Source organism: Tamandua tetradactyla, chromosome 14, assembly GCF_023851605.1.
Source record: "Tamandua tetradactyla isolate mTamTet1 chromosome 14, mTamTet1.pri, whole genome shotgun sequence".
Taxonomy (NCBI): Eukaryota; Metazoa; Chordata; class Mammalia; order Pilosa; family Myrmecophagidae; genus Tamandua; species Tamandua tetradactyla.
In genome coordinates this window covers 65,135,712-65,151,490 of record NC_135340.1, presented here as the reverse complement: position 1 = coordinate 65,151,490, position 15,779 = coordinate 65,135,712, and the positions used below count along the sequence as shown (strand labels likewise).

Below are 15,779 nucleotides of genomic sequence, written 5' to 3'. Positions count from 1 at the left end.
TTTTCATATATTTGTGAAAGTTCTAGTTCTTTGGTGGTTATTGATTTCCAGCTTCATTTCACTGAGATCAGAGCAAATGTTTTCAATAATTTCAGTCTTTTTAAATTATGCCCCTGTGGACCTGTTTGTGGACCTGTTTTGTGCCCCAGTATATGAACTGTCCTGGAGAATGTTCCGTGAGCACTAGAGAAGAATGTATAACCTGGTTTTGGGGTGTAATGAATTATATATCTTTTAGGTCTTTCTCATTTATCAAATTAAGTTTTCTCTTTTTTTGTTGATTCTAAGTCTGGTTGTTCTATTTATATAGGAGAGTGATGTATTGAAATCTCCCACTATTATTGTTAAAAACTCAATTACTCCCACACAACAAGACTGATTGTAAAAATTCAGAAATGAATAGCACAATACTACCTAATTGTAACACAATTATGCTAGTACACTGAATGAAGCTAAATGTGAGAATGATAGAGAGAGGAGGGCTGGGGGCACAAATGAAACCAGAAGGAAAGATAGATGATAAAGACTGAGATGGTATAATCTAGGAATGCCTAGGGTGTACAATGATAGTGACTAAATGCACAAATAAAAAATGCTTTTGCTTGAGGAAGAACAAAGGAATGTCTGTATTGCAGGATATTGAAAATAGATGGTAATGCATATTTTAAAACTTTGACTTATGTGTGAGGCTAAAGCAAAAGTTTATTTGGTACAAAATTTATGTTTTGACTAGTGATTTCCTAATATAGCTTATATACACATTTAATTGGACAACGTAAGTACATGGAACCTTGAATAGGGCATGAGATTTTGTAGATTTGTGCAGAATGATGCCCTGATAAATTCCAGAGTGATTTGAACAGTGAAGAAAAAAGAATTTGCCAAGTCCCCTTGGGGAAATGGTGAGAAGGGGACAATTTAACTTCCCCATTTGGAGAATTCCTGTTATTCTCACAAGCAGTGGGGACAACCAAATCAGTAGGCCAAGCCCCTCAATCTTAGAGTATACTCATATGAAACTTATACCCGCAAAGCATAGACTAAGCCTACTTAAAATTAGGCCTAAGAGTTACCCCCAGAGAACCTCTTTTGTTGCTCAGTTGTGGCCTCTCTCTCTCAGCCAACATGGCAAGCAAACTCACCGCCCTCTCCCTCTCTAGGTGGGACATGACTCCCAGGGGTGTAAGCCTCCCTGGCAGTGTGGAACAGAAATCCTAGCATGAACTAGGACTCAGCATCAAGGGATTGAGAAAAACTCTTCGACCGAAAGGGGAAAGAGAGAAATGAGACAAAATAAAGTGTCAATGACTAAGAGGTTTCAAACAGAATTGAGAGATTATCCTGGAGGTTATTCTCATGTATTTTATAGATATCCCTTTTTTAGTTTAAGGTGTATTAGAGAAGCTAGAGGGAAGTACCTGAAACTGTAGAGCCATGTTCTAGTAGCAGTGTTTCTTGAAGATGAATGTATAATGATATACCTTTTGCAGTGTGACTTTGTGATTGTGAAAACCTTTTCTCTGATGCTCCTTTTATCTATGATATTGACAAATGAGTAAAAAATGATTAAAAATAAATAAATAATAGAGGAAACAAATGTTAAAATAAATTGAGTAGAGTGAAATACTAGTGATCAGTGAAAGGGAGTGGTAAGGGATATTAAAAAAATAGGGGAAACAAAGGTTAAAATATATTGGGTAGATGGGAATACTAGTTAGTGGTCAATGAGAGGAAGGGGTAAAGGGTGTGGTATGTATGAATTTTTTCTTTTTATTTCCTTTTCTGGAGTGATGCAGATGTTCTGAAAAATGATCATGGCAATGACTATACTATGTGATGATTTTTTTTTTTTTTTTTTTTTTTTTTTGCGTGAGCAGGCACTGGGACTCGAACCCAGGTCTCCGGCATGGCAGGCAGGAACTCTGCCTACTAGACACTGTGGCCCGCCGAGTATGTGATGATATCGTGGGCCATTGTTTGTACACAGAATGTATGCACAGAATGTTTATATGTTAAGAATGTTCATGTTTTTATGTTGTTTTGGTTTGTTAATAAAAAATAAATTTAAAACAAAAAGATAAACAAACAAACAAAAGTCTATTGCTCCCAGGGGGTACGAGCGTAGTTCAGTGCTAGAATTCTCTCCTGCCATGCGGGAGACCTGGGTTTGATTCCTGGCCCATGCATGTTCCAAAAACTAAACAAAGAAAGAAAGAAAAAACAAACAAAAAATTCAACAAAAAGTGCTGCAATAATAGATTCTCACATTGAAAAAGAATGAAATGTGACCCCTGCCATACAGCATACAAATGAAAAAAAGAAAGTCTATTGCTCCCTTCCATTTTGCCAATGTTTGCCTCATGTACTTTTTTAAAAATCGTTTTTGGAGTCTCTGACCCTCTGTTTTGCGAACTGGATCGAAATGGAAACTGAAAATGGAAATCAAAACAAGACAATAGAGGAAAGCACTGAAAAGAAAAAGGATGTAGAAAAAAAGAAACGATCTCGAGTTAAACAGGTGCTTGCTGATATTGCTAAACAAGTGGACTTCTGGTTTGGAGATGCAAATCTTCACAAGGATAGATTCCTCTGAGAGCAGATAGAAAAATCTAGAGATGGGTATGTAGATACATCACTTCTCGTGTCATTTAACAAAATGAAAAAATTGACCACTGATGGAAAACTTATAGCCAGAGCATTGAAAAGCTCAGCTGTTGTAGAGCTTGATTTAGAAGGCACCAGGATTAGGAGAAAAAAGCCCCTGGGTGAAAGACCAAAGGATGAGGATGATCGGACAGTGTATGTGGAATTACTTCCCAAAAATGTTAATCACATCTGGATTGAAAGAGTATTTGGAAAATGTGGCAATGTTGTTTATATAAGCATCCCACATTATAAATCTACTGGAGACCCAAAAGGATTTGCGTTTGTGGAATTTGAGACAAAAGAACAAGCAGCAAAAGCTATTGAGTTTCTTAACAATCCACCAGAAGAAGCCCCAAGAAAGCCAGGAATATTTCCTAAAACAGTGAAGAATAAGCCCATTCCTGTCCTCAGAGTACCTGAAGAAAAGAAAAAGAAAAAGAAGAAGAAAGGCCGAGTGAAGAAGGAAAATAATGTCCAAGCCAAAGAGGCAAATTTGGACACAAGCAATGAGAGCGTCTCTAATCTTAAAAGATCCAGGACCACATCTGAGGGCTCCGAGGTAGATATCAGTGAACCCCAAAAGCCACCCTCAAAGAAAAAGAAAAAACATGAAAAAGCTGAAGCATCCAGCTTACCTGAAGTCAGAACAGCAAAAAGGGAAAAAAGTAGCTCTGAAGATGCAAAATGCCTCGCTCCCAGATCAAAAGTAAAAAAACTAGCCCAAAAAGAAAACATTAAAAAAGAAATTTCTGGGCGGGCCGCGGTGGCTCAGCGGGCAAGCGTGCTTGCCTGCCGTGCCGGAGGACCCTGGTTCGATTCCCGGCCCCAGCCCATGTAAAAAACAAACAAACAAACAAAATATAATAAAACAAGAAAATGTTTAAAAATGTTTCCCTTTCTTCCTCCCTTCCTTCCTTCCATCCTTCCTTCCTTCTCTGTCTTTCCTTCCCTTCCTCCCTCTCTCTTAAAAAAAAAAAAAAAAAAAAAAAAAAAAAAAAGAAATTTCAGAAGTTAAAGAAAACAAAGATTTAGAACTCTCTACAGAAGAGGAAAAGGAAACTGGAGATATAAAAGATGGATCCCTCTTAAAATCAAAAAGAAAGCATAAGAAAAAGCACAAAGAGAGACACAAAATGGGAGAAGAGGTTATACCACTAAGAGTACTATCAAAGAGTGAATGGATGAATTTGAAAAAAGAATATTTAGCTCTACAAAAGGCCAGCATGGCTTCTTTAAAAAAAAACAATATCCCAACTAAAATTGAAATCTGAAATGGAAATAGACCGTGGTATACCTAATAATTCAGGAATGAAAAATGAAAAAGCAAATAATGACGAATGTGGCCCCCAGGAGAAAGTTAATGCCATGGGACCACAGTTTGTGAGTGGAGTGATTGTGAAGATTGTCAGCACTGAGCCCTTACCTGGCAGAAAACAAGTCCGGGATACTTTGGCAGCGATCTCAGAAGTTGTTTATGTTGATATGGTAGAAGGAGATACAGAATGCCATGCTAGATTTAAAACTCCTGAGGATGCTGAAGCAGTAATAAATACATATACGGAAATCAAAAAGAAACACAGCTGGAAACTCGAGGTCCTTTCTGGTGATCATGAACAGAGGTATTGGCAGAAGATTTTGGTAGATAGGCAGGCCAAGCTTAATCAACCTCGAGAAAAGAAAAGAGGCACTGAGAAGTTAATCACCAAAGCTGAAAAGATTAGACTGGCAAAGACTCAGCAAGCAAGTAAACACATTAGATTTTCTGAATATGATTGAACAAGAGAAAACTATGACTCACCTATAATGCTTCACTGGGTACTTGAGCTATTCATAGGAAATCCACTTCTATTATGGTTGTGCTGCATAATGAATATTGTTCTAAGACCTATATCTAACTAAAAGAAGTATCTTCATTCTCAACTTGTAAATAAAACTTTTTTCTAGAGACAAGTACATTGTATACCACAATTTTCATTAAACATTTTATTTGTTGAAATCATCTTGTGTAAATCAGCCTCGAACTGATTTAGTAAATAAATGTGTTTTCAACATTAAAAAAAAAAATCATTTTTATTTTTTTTATTGAGAAATCCTGACACACGTACATTCTATATGTGGTGTATAATCAGTGGCTTACAAAATCATATTATAATTGTGTATTCACCACCACGATCATTTTTTAGAACATTTGCATCATTCCAGAAAGAGAAAAAAGAAAATCTCATACATTCCATACACCTTCTTACCAGTCCATCTCCTTGACCACTACTGTTTCCATCTACCAGATTTATTTTACCCTTTGTCTTTTTTTTAATATACTTTATTTAATTTTTTTTTGTCTGTTATATGGCAGGGTCACACGTCATTATTTTTCTGTGTGAGTATCCGTTATTGCAGTGCCATTTGTTGAGTTTTTGTTTGTTTTGCTTGTTTGTTTTTTTGGGATATGCAAGGACCAGAAATGGAACCTGAGTCTCCTCCTGCATGCCAGGTGAGAATTCTACCACTGAACTACCCTTGCTCCCCCTATTTAGTATAACATATATAGAAAGCAACGAAATAAAAAAGCAATAGTTTTCAAAGTACTCTTCAACAAGTAGTTACAGGACCGAGCCCAGAGTTTGTCACGGGCTACCAGACGATTCTCTCAGCTGCTCGAGAATATAGGAGGCTAGAAGGCTTCAATATTTTTTTTATCACCACAATCAACTTTTTAAATTTCTTTTTTGTGAAAAACGATATGTGAACAAAACAATAAATTTCAAAGCACAGCACCACCATTAGTTTTAGAACATATTTCAGAGTTTGATAAGATTACAGTTCCACAATTTTAAGTTTGACCGCTACTGCTTTAAGATACTGGAGACTAAAAGAGGTATCAATTTAATGTTCATATTCATTTGTTAAATCCTGTCTTCACTGTATACCTACACCATCACGTTTGATCTTTCCATCCCTCTGTTTAGGGGTGTTTGGGCTATGCCCATTCTAACTTTTCATATTGGACAGTTCTTTCACTACTATAGGGTAGGGAGATGCAACTATCTGATGTTCTGGAGAGGCTGGGCCCTCTAGGTTTCAGGACTTTTCTGGATCAGGGGCCTATCTGGAGGTTGTAGGTTTCTGGAAAGTTAATCTAGTGCATGGAATCCTCGCAGAATCTTATATATTGTCCTAGGTATTCTTTACAGTTGGCTGGAATGATCCTGGTTGGGGTTTGGCAGGTTATGATAGGTATCAAGGTCTAACTGAAGCTTGCATAAGAGCAACCTCCAGAGTAGCCTCAGCTCTATTTGAACTCTCTCTGCCACTGATACTTTATTTGTTATACTTCTTTTCTCTCTTTTGGTCAGGATGGAATTGTTGATCCCATAGTGCCAGGGCTGGGTTCATCCCTAGGAGTCCTTTCCCACGTTGCCAGGGAGACTTTCACCCCTGGATATCATGTCCCACATAGAGGGAAGGGCAGTGATTTCACTTGCAGAGTTGGGCTTAGAGAGCCTGAGACCACATCTGAGCAACAAAAGAGGTCTTCTAGAAATAACTCTGAGGTATACCTATAGGTAATCAAAGCTTCTCCACTACCTTCATAACCTTCACGAGAGTAAGCCTCAGGATTGAGACCATGGCCTATTGATTTGGGTGTCCCTAAAGTTTGACACAGTATCATGGGATTCCTTGATTGTAAGATTTAATAGTTCTATATTCTTTGTCCCATCCCTCAAGGGACTTTGCTAATAATTTTTGATTATCTGCTTAATATACTCTAAGATGTATTCACGCTTTACAGTAATATATACAGGATTAAGCTCCTCCTGGTGTTTCAGTTGTTCAATTGTTCAGATTTTTCAGTTGTTCAAATGAGCTTTACAGATAGGTCAAGTTAGATTATGCGCTTCAGAAAATTTCAGTTCCAAGCCAAATAAACCTTTCTTCTTTTGGTCTCAAAGAGTATGTGTGCTTCTAAAATATAGGCACTGTCTTCCTTACCCCTGTGTTCTGAATTACTTTAATCTCAACCTGATCAGCTTCCTTCTTATCTCTAGATATCAGGGTTTTTTTAAATATATATATATATTATATATATATATTTTAAACATATATATATGACAGCTTTTCGAAATCCAGAAATAGTAATCAACGCTCCAAACTTAATGTGCCTGCTATAAAAGCCTACAGTCTAGGCCTTTGTTTCTTATAAGCATTTTTTAAGGAGACCATACCATTGTTGGTGTTTTGTTTCTGTCTTCTTTTGTATCACCAAATGTCCCACATATTCATTCACATCATTGCATGCCTCACGGCTTGGTTCCTTTTTGTAGCAGCACAACCGTCATTTATAACCATACACCATCGTTCACCAATGTACTTCTCAGTCCATGCATCCTTCAGCCACCTGCATTCATCATGGATCATGTATAGTGCCCAAACTCCACAGTCCATCAACATTCTCAATTTTAGATAATTTTATTGTTCCCAAGAGAAGGGAAACCAGTAAACACACTCTCACCTAATAGGAAATCTAGACCTACTCTTCACTCTTGTGCCTCCCCGCATTTTTTACCTCTCAAAGGGAGAAAATATTTGGAAATCACATATTGAACCTAGGTTTGATATCCTTTATATAAAAAGAAATTATACAACTAAACAACAAAAGAACAAACTACCCCAATTATAAAATGGACTAAAGATATGAATAGGCATTTTTCTGAAGAGCAAATACAGGTGGCCCCAAAGCACCTGAAGAGATGCTCATTTTGTAAGGGAAATAATCGAGACTACAATGAGATACCACCTCACACCTATAAGAATGGCTGCTATTAAACAGGAAACTATAAATGTTGGAGAGGATGTGGAGAAACTGGAACACTTATGCACTGCTGCTTGAAATATATAATGGTACAGCCACTATGGAAGACTGTTTGGCTGTTCCTTAGGAAACTAAATATTGAGTTGCCCTACAGCTAGCAATAGCACTACTTGGTGTATACCCAGAAGAGATGAACGCAATGACACAAACAGACATTTGCACACCGATGTTCATAGCAGCATTATGCACAATCGCCAAAAGATGGAAACAAATCAAATGCCCATCAACAGACGAGTGGATTAACAAAATGTAGTATATTTGTAATGTTGGAATATTATGCAGCAGTAAGACAAAATGATGTCCTGAAGCATGACAAGATGGATGAGCCTTGAGGGCATAATGCTGAGTGAAATAAGCTAGACACAAAAGGATAGATACAGTATGATTCCACTTTTATGATCAGTATAAAGGTATAATCAGAGGCTTATAATACAGAATAAAGGGAACTTACAGCTACATAGAAGCTTGAGATGGGTGAACCATTAGCTAATGAGGTTGAACTCCAGTGTAAGGGAATAGAAGTAAAGGCGATTCGCTAGTGGATCTGTAAGTAATATTACCATATTGAAGATGAATAAGATTGAAAGCCGTTGTACAGATCTACATGTCTCCCTGATTAACACTAGAGATATAAATTACTTCTTGTAAGAACTATTTCAAAGGTATGATGCGTGTACAAAGAGTGTTTAAGTCCAGCGTACAGGGGAAAAACTGCTATTGCATGCTGTAGGCTGTGTTCAAAAGGAAACCGTCAGCCCTGTGACGAGACAGTTGGCTGCCTCTTCACCCTTATGACAAAATCTTTTGAGGTGCAAAAGCATTTGATTTTGAGGAGTTCCCATTTATCTTTTTTTTTTTCCTTTTATTTTTTGGGTGTGAAGTTTAGGAAGCTACCTCCTATTACTAGGTCTTAAAGATGTTTCCCTACATTTTCTTCTAGAAGCTTTATGGTGCTAATTCTTTTATTTAGGTGTTTGAGCCATTTTGAGTTAATTTTTGTATAGGGTGTAAAATAGGGGTCCTGTTTCATTCTTTTGACTATTTATATCCAATTTTTCCATGCCCAAATTTTGAAAAGACTGTTTTGTCCCAGTTCAGAGGATTTAGGGGGCCAAAAATCAGGTGACCACAGATTTGGTGGTCTGTATCTGCACTCTTGATTCGATTTCCTTGGTCAATGCTTCTATCTTTGTGCCAGTACCATGCTGTTTTGACTACTGTGGCTTTATAGAAGATTTTAAAGTGAGGGAGTATTTATCATCCCACCACTTGTTCTTTTTTAGGATGCTTTTAGCTATTTGGGATCTCTTTCCCTTTCAGCTGAATTTGGTAGTTAGCTTTTCCATGTCTTCAATGTAGGTTGTTGAAATTTTGATTGATACTGTGTTCAATCTGTAGATCAGTTTGGGTAGAATTAACATCTTAACTATATTTTGCTTTCCCATCCATGAGCAGGAAATGTCTTTCCGCCTACTTAGATCTCCTTTCATTTCTTTTAGCAATGTTACGTAGTTTTCTGTGTTTTTTATGTAGTTTTCCTTTATGTCCCTAGTTAAGTTCATTCCTAAGTACTTGATTCTTTTAATTGCTATTTTGAATGGAAGCTTTTCCTTAACCGATTCCTCAGCTAGGTCATTGCTTGTGTATAGAAATGTTACTGATTTTTGCACATTAATTTTTATATCCTGCCACTTTGCTGTATTTGTTTATTAGTTCAAGTAACTTTACCGTAGATTTCTCAAGATCTTCCAAGTATAGTATTATGTCATCTGCAAATAATTAGAGTTTTATTCTTCCTTTCCATGTTGGATGCCTTTTATTTCTTTGTTCTGCCTGATTACTTTAGCTCAAACTTCTGGCACAATGTTCAGTAATAGTTGTGACAGTGGGTATCTTTGTCTCGTTCCTGCTCTTAGGTGGAAGGCTTTCATCTTTCTCCATTGAGTATGATGCTGGCTATCGGTTTTCATATATTCCCTTTATCACATTGATTCCTATCTTTTGGAGTGTTTTTATTAGAAAGAGGATGTTGAATTTTGCCAAATACTTCTTCAGCATTAATCAAGATGATCATGTGATTTTTTTCCCTTTCAATTTGTTAATGTGCTGTATTGCATAATTGATTTTCTTGCATTGAACCATCTTTGCATTCCTAGTATAAACCCTACTTGGTTGTGGTGTATAATTCTTTTAATGTGTTATTGGATTCAATTTGTTAATATTTTCTTGAGAATTTTGACATTTATGTTCATTCGGGAGATTTGCCTTTAGTTTTCCTTTCTTGTAGCATTATTACCCAGTTTTGGTATTAACGTGATGTTAGCCTCATAAAATGAGTTAGGAAGTGTTCCTTTTTCCTCAATTATTTGAAAAAGTTTGAGCAGGGTTGGTGTTAGTTGTTTTTTGGAATGTTTGATAAAATTCTACAGTGAGCCTTCTGGCCTTGGGCTTTGCTTTGTAGGAAGATTTTTGATGACTGATTGAATCTCTTTACTTGTGATTGGTTTGTTGAGATCTTCTGTTTGTTCCTGAGTCAGTGTAGCTTGTTTGTGCTTCCAGGAATTTGTCTATTTTATCTAAGTTGTGTAGTTTGTTGAAATATAGCTGTTCACAGTATCTTCTTATGATTCTTTGATTTCTTCAGGGTCTGTGGTTTACACCCCTTCTCATTTCTGATTTTGTACATTTGCATCCTCTCTCTTTTTCTCTTTATCAGTCTTGCTAGTGGCCCATCAATTTTATTGATTTTCTCAAAGAACCAACTTTTGTTTTTATTGATTCTTTCTATTCTTTTTTCTCCCATTTGTTTATCTTTGCTTTAATCTTTGTTATTTTTCTTTTTCTATTTGGTTTGGGGTTAGGTTGCTGTTCTTTCTCAAGTTCCTTGAGGTGAGCTGTTACGTCCTCAATTTTTGCTCTTGTTTTTTAATATAGGCATTTATGGCAATAAATTTCCCTCTCAGCACAGCCTTTGCTACATCCCATAAGTTCTGATAAATTGTATTCTCGTTTTCATTCGTCTCCAGATAGCTACTGATTTCTCTAGCAATTTCTTCTTTGACCCACTGGTTGTTTAAGAGTGTGTTATTTAATTTCCATCTGTTTGTCAATGTTCTCATTCTTTGGTGGTTGTTGAGATTCAGCTTCATACCATTGTGTTCCCAGAAAGGGCTTTGAATAATTTCAGTGTTTTTAAATTTATAAAGACCTATTTTGTGCCCCAGCATATGATCTATCCTGGAGAATGTTCCATGAGTACTAGAAAAAAATGTATATCCTTGTGTTTAGTTCACCCCCTATTTTTTATCCATATTTTTTTTACTCATCTGTCCATACCCTGGGTAAAAAGAGCATCAGACACAAGGTTTTCATGCTCGCACAGTCACATTGTAAAAGTTGCATCTTTATACAATCATTTTCAAGAATCAAGACCACTGGGTGGTGCAGTGGTGGTTAGGTGGCAGAATTCTGGCTTGCCATGCCAGAGACCCTAGTTTGCTTCCTGGAGCCTTCCCATGTAAAAAAAAAAAAGAAAGAAAGAAACTTCAGGGCTACTGGAACAAGTCAGCAGCTTCAGGTACTTCTCTCCAGCCACTCCAACACAGCATAAACTAAAAATAAGTATCTGTAATGCATGAGAAAATCTCTCAACCACTAAAACTTTGTCTCATTTCTCTCTTCCTCCTTTTGATCAAGAAAGCTTTCTCAATCCCTTGATGCTGGGTCCCAGATCATTCCTGGGTTTCTGTCCCACATTGCCAGAGAGATGTACACCCCTGGGAGTCATGTCCCATTTAGGGGGAGGGCAATGAGTTTACCTGCTGAGTTGGCTTAGAGAGAGAGAGAGGCCACATTGAGCAACAAAAGAGGTTCTCTGGGGGTGAGTCTTGGGCCTAATTTTAAGTAGGCTTAGCCTATCCTTTACAGGAATAAGTTTCATAGGGGCAAATCCCAAGATCAAGGGCTCAGTCTATTGAATTGTTTGTCCCCACTGTTTACGAGGGTATCAGAATTGCTCCAAATGGACGAATTGAATATTTCCTTTCTCCCCAGTCCATCAAGGAGAATTAACAAATACTTCTTTATTTATTGGTAATTATTGCCCAAATTACCTTCTGATGTATCTGGACATCAAACTAACCTGGAAAAGCTAACAAAATCTCACGCCCTATTCAAGATTCCATGTACTTATTGATGTTCAACTAAAGAACAAACAAGTTAAATTAGGAAATGCACTACCCAAAATGTAAATTTTGCACTGAATAAACATCTCTCCCTTTGGTCTCACAGAGTTGAAATTTTAAAATGTGGATGATATCATCTTTACCCTGTATTCTGATATACCTTAGTCCTATCTAGTCAGCTTTATTCATATCTCTACTCAAAATCTGATCACTTTTTAAATTTTTTAAACAGTTCCTAAATGGTGTACTGCTGACTTTCATAGCTTCAGAGCGCTCAGGTGTCACATAAGTACCCGCAGTTTCTGAGAATGACCAGGTTATAAACAAACAGCTTACTTGTTTAGAATTTAGAAATAACTTTTACAGTTCTGGAATAGATGTGACTGTTGTAAGAGCTTTCAATCTAGGACTCTTTATGATAGGCCCCAACCTGATAACCCATGTTCTTGACTTCAGTTCATCAAGTTTCTATCTTATAGTTAGTTCATATCATTGAGGCATGATGACATTTTTCTTTTTATTTTTGACATTTCATTCAACATACAGTTCTTAAGGTTCATACACTTAGTTGCATGCTTCCCAACTTCATTCCTTCTGTTGGCTGCTGAGTAGTCTGTTGTGTATATATGCACCATAGTTCCCCCTTCCATCGCTCAGTCATTGTATCCTTAGACCACTTCCATCCATTGTGAATCATGAGCATTGTTGCCATAAACATCAGTGTGCAAATGTCAATTCATTTCCCCATGCTCAGTTCCTTCAGGTGTACACTGAGCAACAGGCTTTCAGGATCATATGGCAACCCCACCCCTAGCCTCCTGTGGAACCACCACACTGCCCTTCAAGGGGCTGCACCTCTCAGTTTTCCTACCAACAGCGAATAGGTACATTTCTTTCTCTGCATTTTCTCTAGCACTCGTTTCTCTCTGTTCATTTTTAAAGTTTTATTCACACATTATACAGGCCAACCTGGGTATATAGACATGCCTTCGCTACCATAACCTATATGAAGACGTTTCTTTCTCTTCCACGTAGAATCCATATGCCTCCCCCATCCCCCCATCCCCACCCCAACCCTGCTTGTTGACATTTAGTTTTGGAATAATGCCTTTGTTACATTCAATGGAAGCATATTACAGTGTTACTGTTGACTATAGACCCTCGCTTTTATTGATTGTACTTTTTCCCATGTACCATCTATTTTGAACACCCTGCAATGTTGCTGTTCATTTGTTCTCCGTGAGGCAGAAACTTATTTGTATTTCTACGTTTAATCACCATCATTGTCCACTCTAGGCATTCCTAATTTATACCTTCTCAGTCTTTATTCTTTATCTTCCCTTCTGGTTTCATACATGCCCCCAGTCCTTCTTCCTCAGTCAGTCACATTCAGCTTCAATCATTGTACTTATATTATTGTGCTGCAGTCAGGTACTATTGTGCTAGCCATTTCTGAATTTTTACAATCCATCCTGTTGCAGTCTGCACCAATTGCCCAATCTCTACCCTATTTCTGTCTCCTGATATCTTGTGTTCTTAACTTCAGTTCTCAGAGTTTACTCATTAATGTTAGTTCATATTAGTCAGACCATACAGTATTTATCCTTTCGTTTCTGGCTAATTTCACTCCACGTCATGTCCTCAAGATTCATTCATGTTATTACATGCTTCATGACTTTATTCTGTTCTGTGGTTGTATAATGTTCCGTCATATGTATTTAACCACAGCTTGTTTACTCACTTATTCGTTTATGAACATTTGGGCTGTTTCCATCTCTTGGCAGTCATAAATAATGCTGCTGTGAACAGTGGTGTACAAATGTCCATTTGTATCCTCACCCTCAGTTCCTCTGTATATTATACTTAGTAATGGGATAACTGGATCATATGGCAGTTCTATACTTCGCTTCCTGAGGAACTACCAAACTGCCTTCCAGAGTGGTTGTACCATTTTACATTCCTACCAACAGTGGATAAGTGTGCCTCTTTCTCCACATTTTCTCCAGCACTTGTTATTTTCTGTTTTTTGTTTGTTTGTTTGTTTTATAATGGCCATTGTAGTGGGTGTCAGATGATATTTCATGGTGGTTTTGATTTGATTTCCCTAATAGCCAGTGAAGTTGAGTATCTTTTCCTGCGCCTCTTAGCCATTTGTATTTCCTGTTCTGAAAAGTGTCTGTACTTGTCTTTTGCCCATTTTTTAATTGAGTTGTTTGTCTTTTAGTTGTTGAGTTAAAGAATCTCTTTATATATTCTGAATACTAAACCCTTATCCAATATGTGGTTTACAAATATTTTCTCCCATTGCATATGCTGCCTTTTTACTTTCTCGATAAAGTCTTTATGTACCAAAGTATTTAATTTTGAGGAGTTCCCATTTATCTTATTTCTTTTTTTCAGTCTCATGCTTTGGGTGTAAGGTCTAGGAATTCCCCTCTTATTGCAAGATTTATAAGATATTTCCATACATTTTCTTCTAAAAATTTTATGGTCTTAGCTATAATGTGTAAGTCTTTTTTTTTTTTCCATTCTACATATGCAATCAGTAATTCTTAATATCATCACATAGATGTATGATCATCATTTCTTAGTACATTTGCATCGATTTAGGAAAAGAACTAGCAAAACAACAGAAAAAGATATAGAATGTTAATATAGAGAAAATAATAATAATAATAAAAAATAAAAAATATATATATATAAAAAGGAAAAAGAAAAAAAACAAAAGACACAAACAAACAAAAAAAACTATAGCTCAGATGCAGCTTCATTCAGTGTTTTAACATAATTACATTACAATTAGGTATTATTGTGCTGTCCATTTTTGAGTTTTTGTATCTAGTCCTGTTGCACAGTCTGTATCCCTTCAGCTCCAGTTACCCATTATCTTACCCTGTTTCTAACTCCTGCTGGTCTCTGTTACCAATGTATGTTTAAGTCTTTGATCCTTATTGAATCCTTTTTTTTTTTCTTTTGCATGGGCAAGGCACCAGGAATCAAATCCAGGTCTCCAGCATGGCAGGCAAGAACTGTGCCTGCTGAGCCACCATGGCCCGCCCTGAGTTCATTTTTGCTTGGGGTTTGAGATATGGATTCTTTTTCATTGTTTTGCATATGGATATCCAGTTCTCCAGGCACCATTTATTGAAGAGGCTGTTCTGTCCGGGTTGGGTTGGCTTGACTACCTTATCAAAGATCAGTTATCCATAGATTATTTATTTTATAAATATTTATGCACCAAGCCAGAGTTCTCCACAGTACATGAGGCAAACAGTGAGAACACTGAAGGGCAAAACAGACACTTATAAAAGCATTCCTTAATCTACCATTTATCATTTGGATTTTTTTTGTCAGATCTATGTATTCACTTCCCCCTTTCTCTTTTTATCCTTTAAATTACCTTTACTGGTACTCTTCAATTTTGTGTGCTCCTCAAGATCTCCCTCTCCTGTCTTTATTTTTCAGCATACAGAACTCCTTTTAGCATTTCTTTTAGGGCACGATCTTGTTGACAGATTCTCTCAGCATTTGTTTTAATATCTCTCTCATGTTTGAAGGACAGTTTGGCTAGGTACAGAATTCTTGGCTGGAAGTCTTTCTCTTCAGCATCTTAAATATGTCATAACACTGTGTTCTTGTCTTCATGGTGCCTGTTGAATAGTCCCAACTCAGTCTTATGTGGTTTCCTTGTATGTAATAGATCATTTTTCTTTTGCTTCTTTCAGGATTTTCTGCTTCTGTTCAACATTTGACTAACTGATTATTATGTGTCTTGGGATAGACTTATTTGGATTTATTCTATTTGTGGTTCATTAGGCTTCTTTGGTTTGCATATTTATGTCTTTTATATAGGACGGGAAGTTTTCCCCATCTTCTCCCCAACTAATCTTCTTTAGTCCTCTTCTCCTGGCACACTAGTAATTCTTATATTTGTGAGCTTCATGTTGTCATCAGTTCTCTAAAGTCCAGTTCAAACTTTTCCATCTTTTTTGCCATTTGTTCTTTTATAAATTTGAAATATATTGTCCTGTCCTCTAGTTTGCTTATTTTTCCTTCCACCTCTTCACATCTGCTATTGT

The 15,779-nt window shown here is 36.9% G+C and overlaps 1 protein-coding gene and 1 pseudogene across 6 annotated transcripts in view; both read left to right on the top strand.

The window, feature by feature from the left end:
- Positions 1 to 15,779, top strand: part of TRPM7 (transient receptor potential cation channel subfamily M member 7) — a 258,369-nt gene that overhangs the window by 136,078 nt on the left and 106,512 nt on the right. The gene's annotated exons all lie outside the window — the stretch shown is intronic.
- On the top strand, positions 1,858 to 15,753 carry LOC143656099 (la-related protein 7-like; annotated as a pseudogene).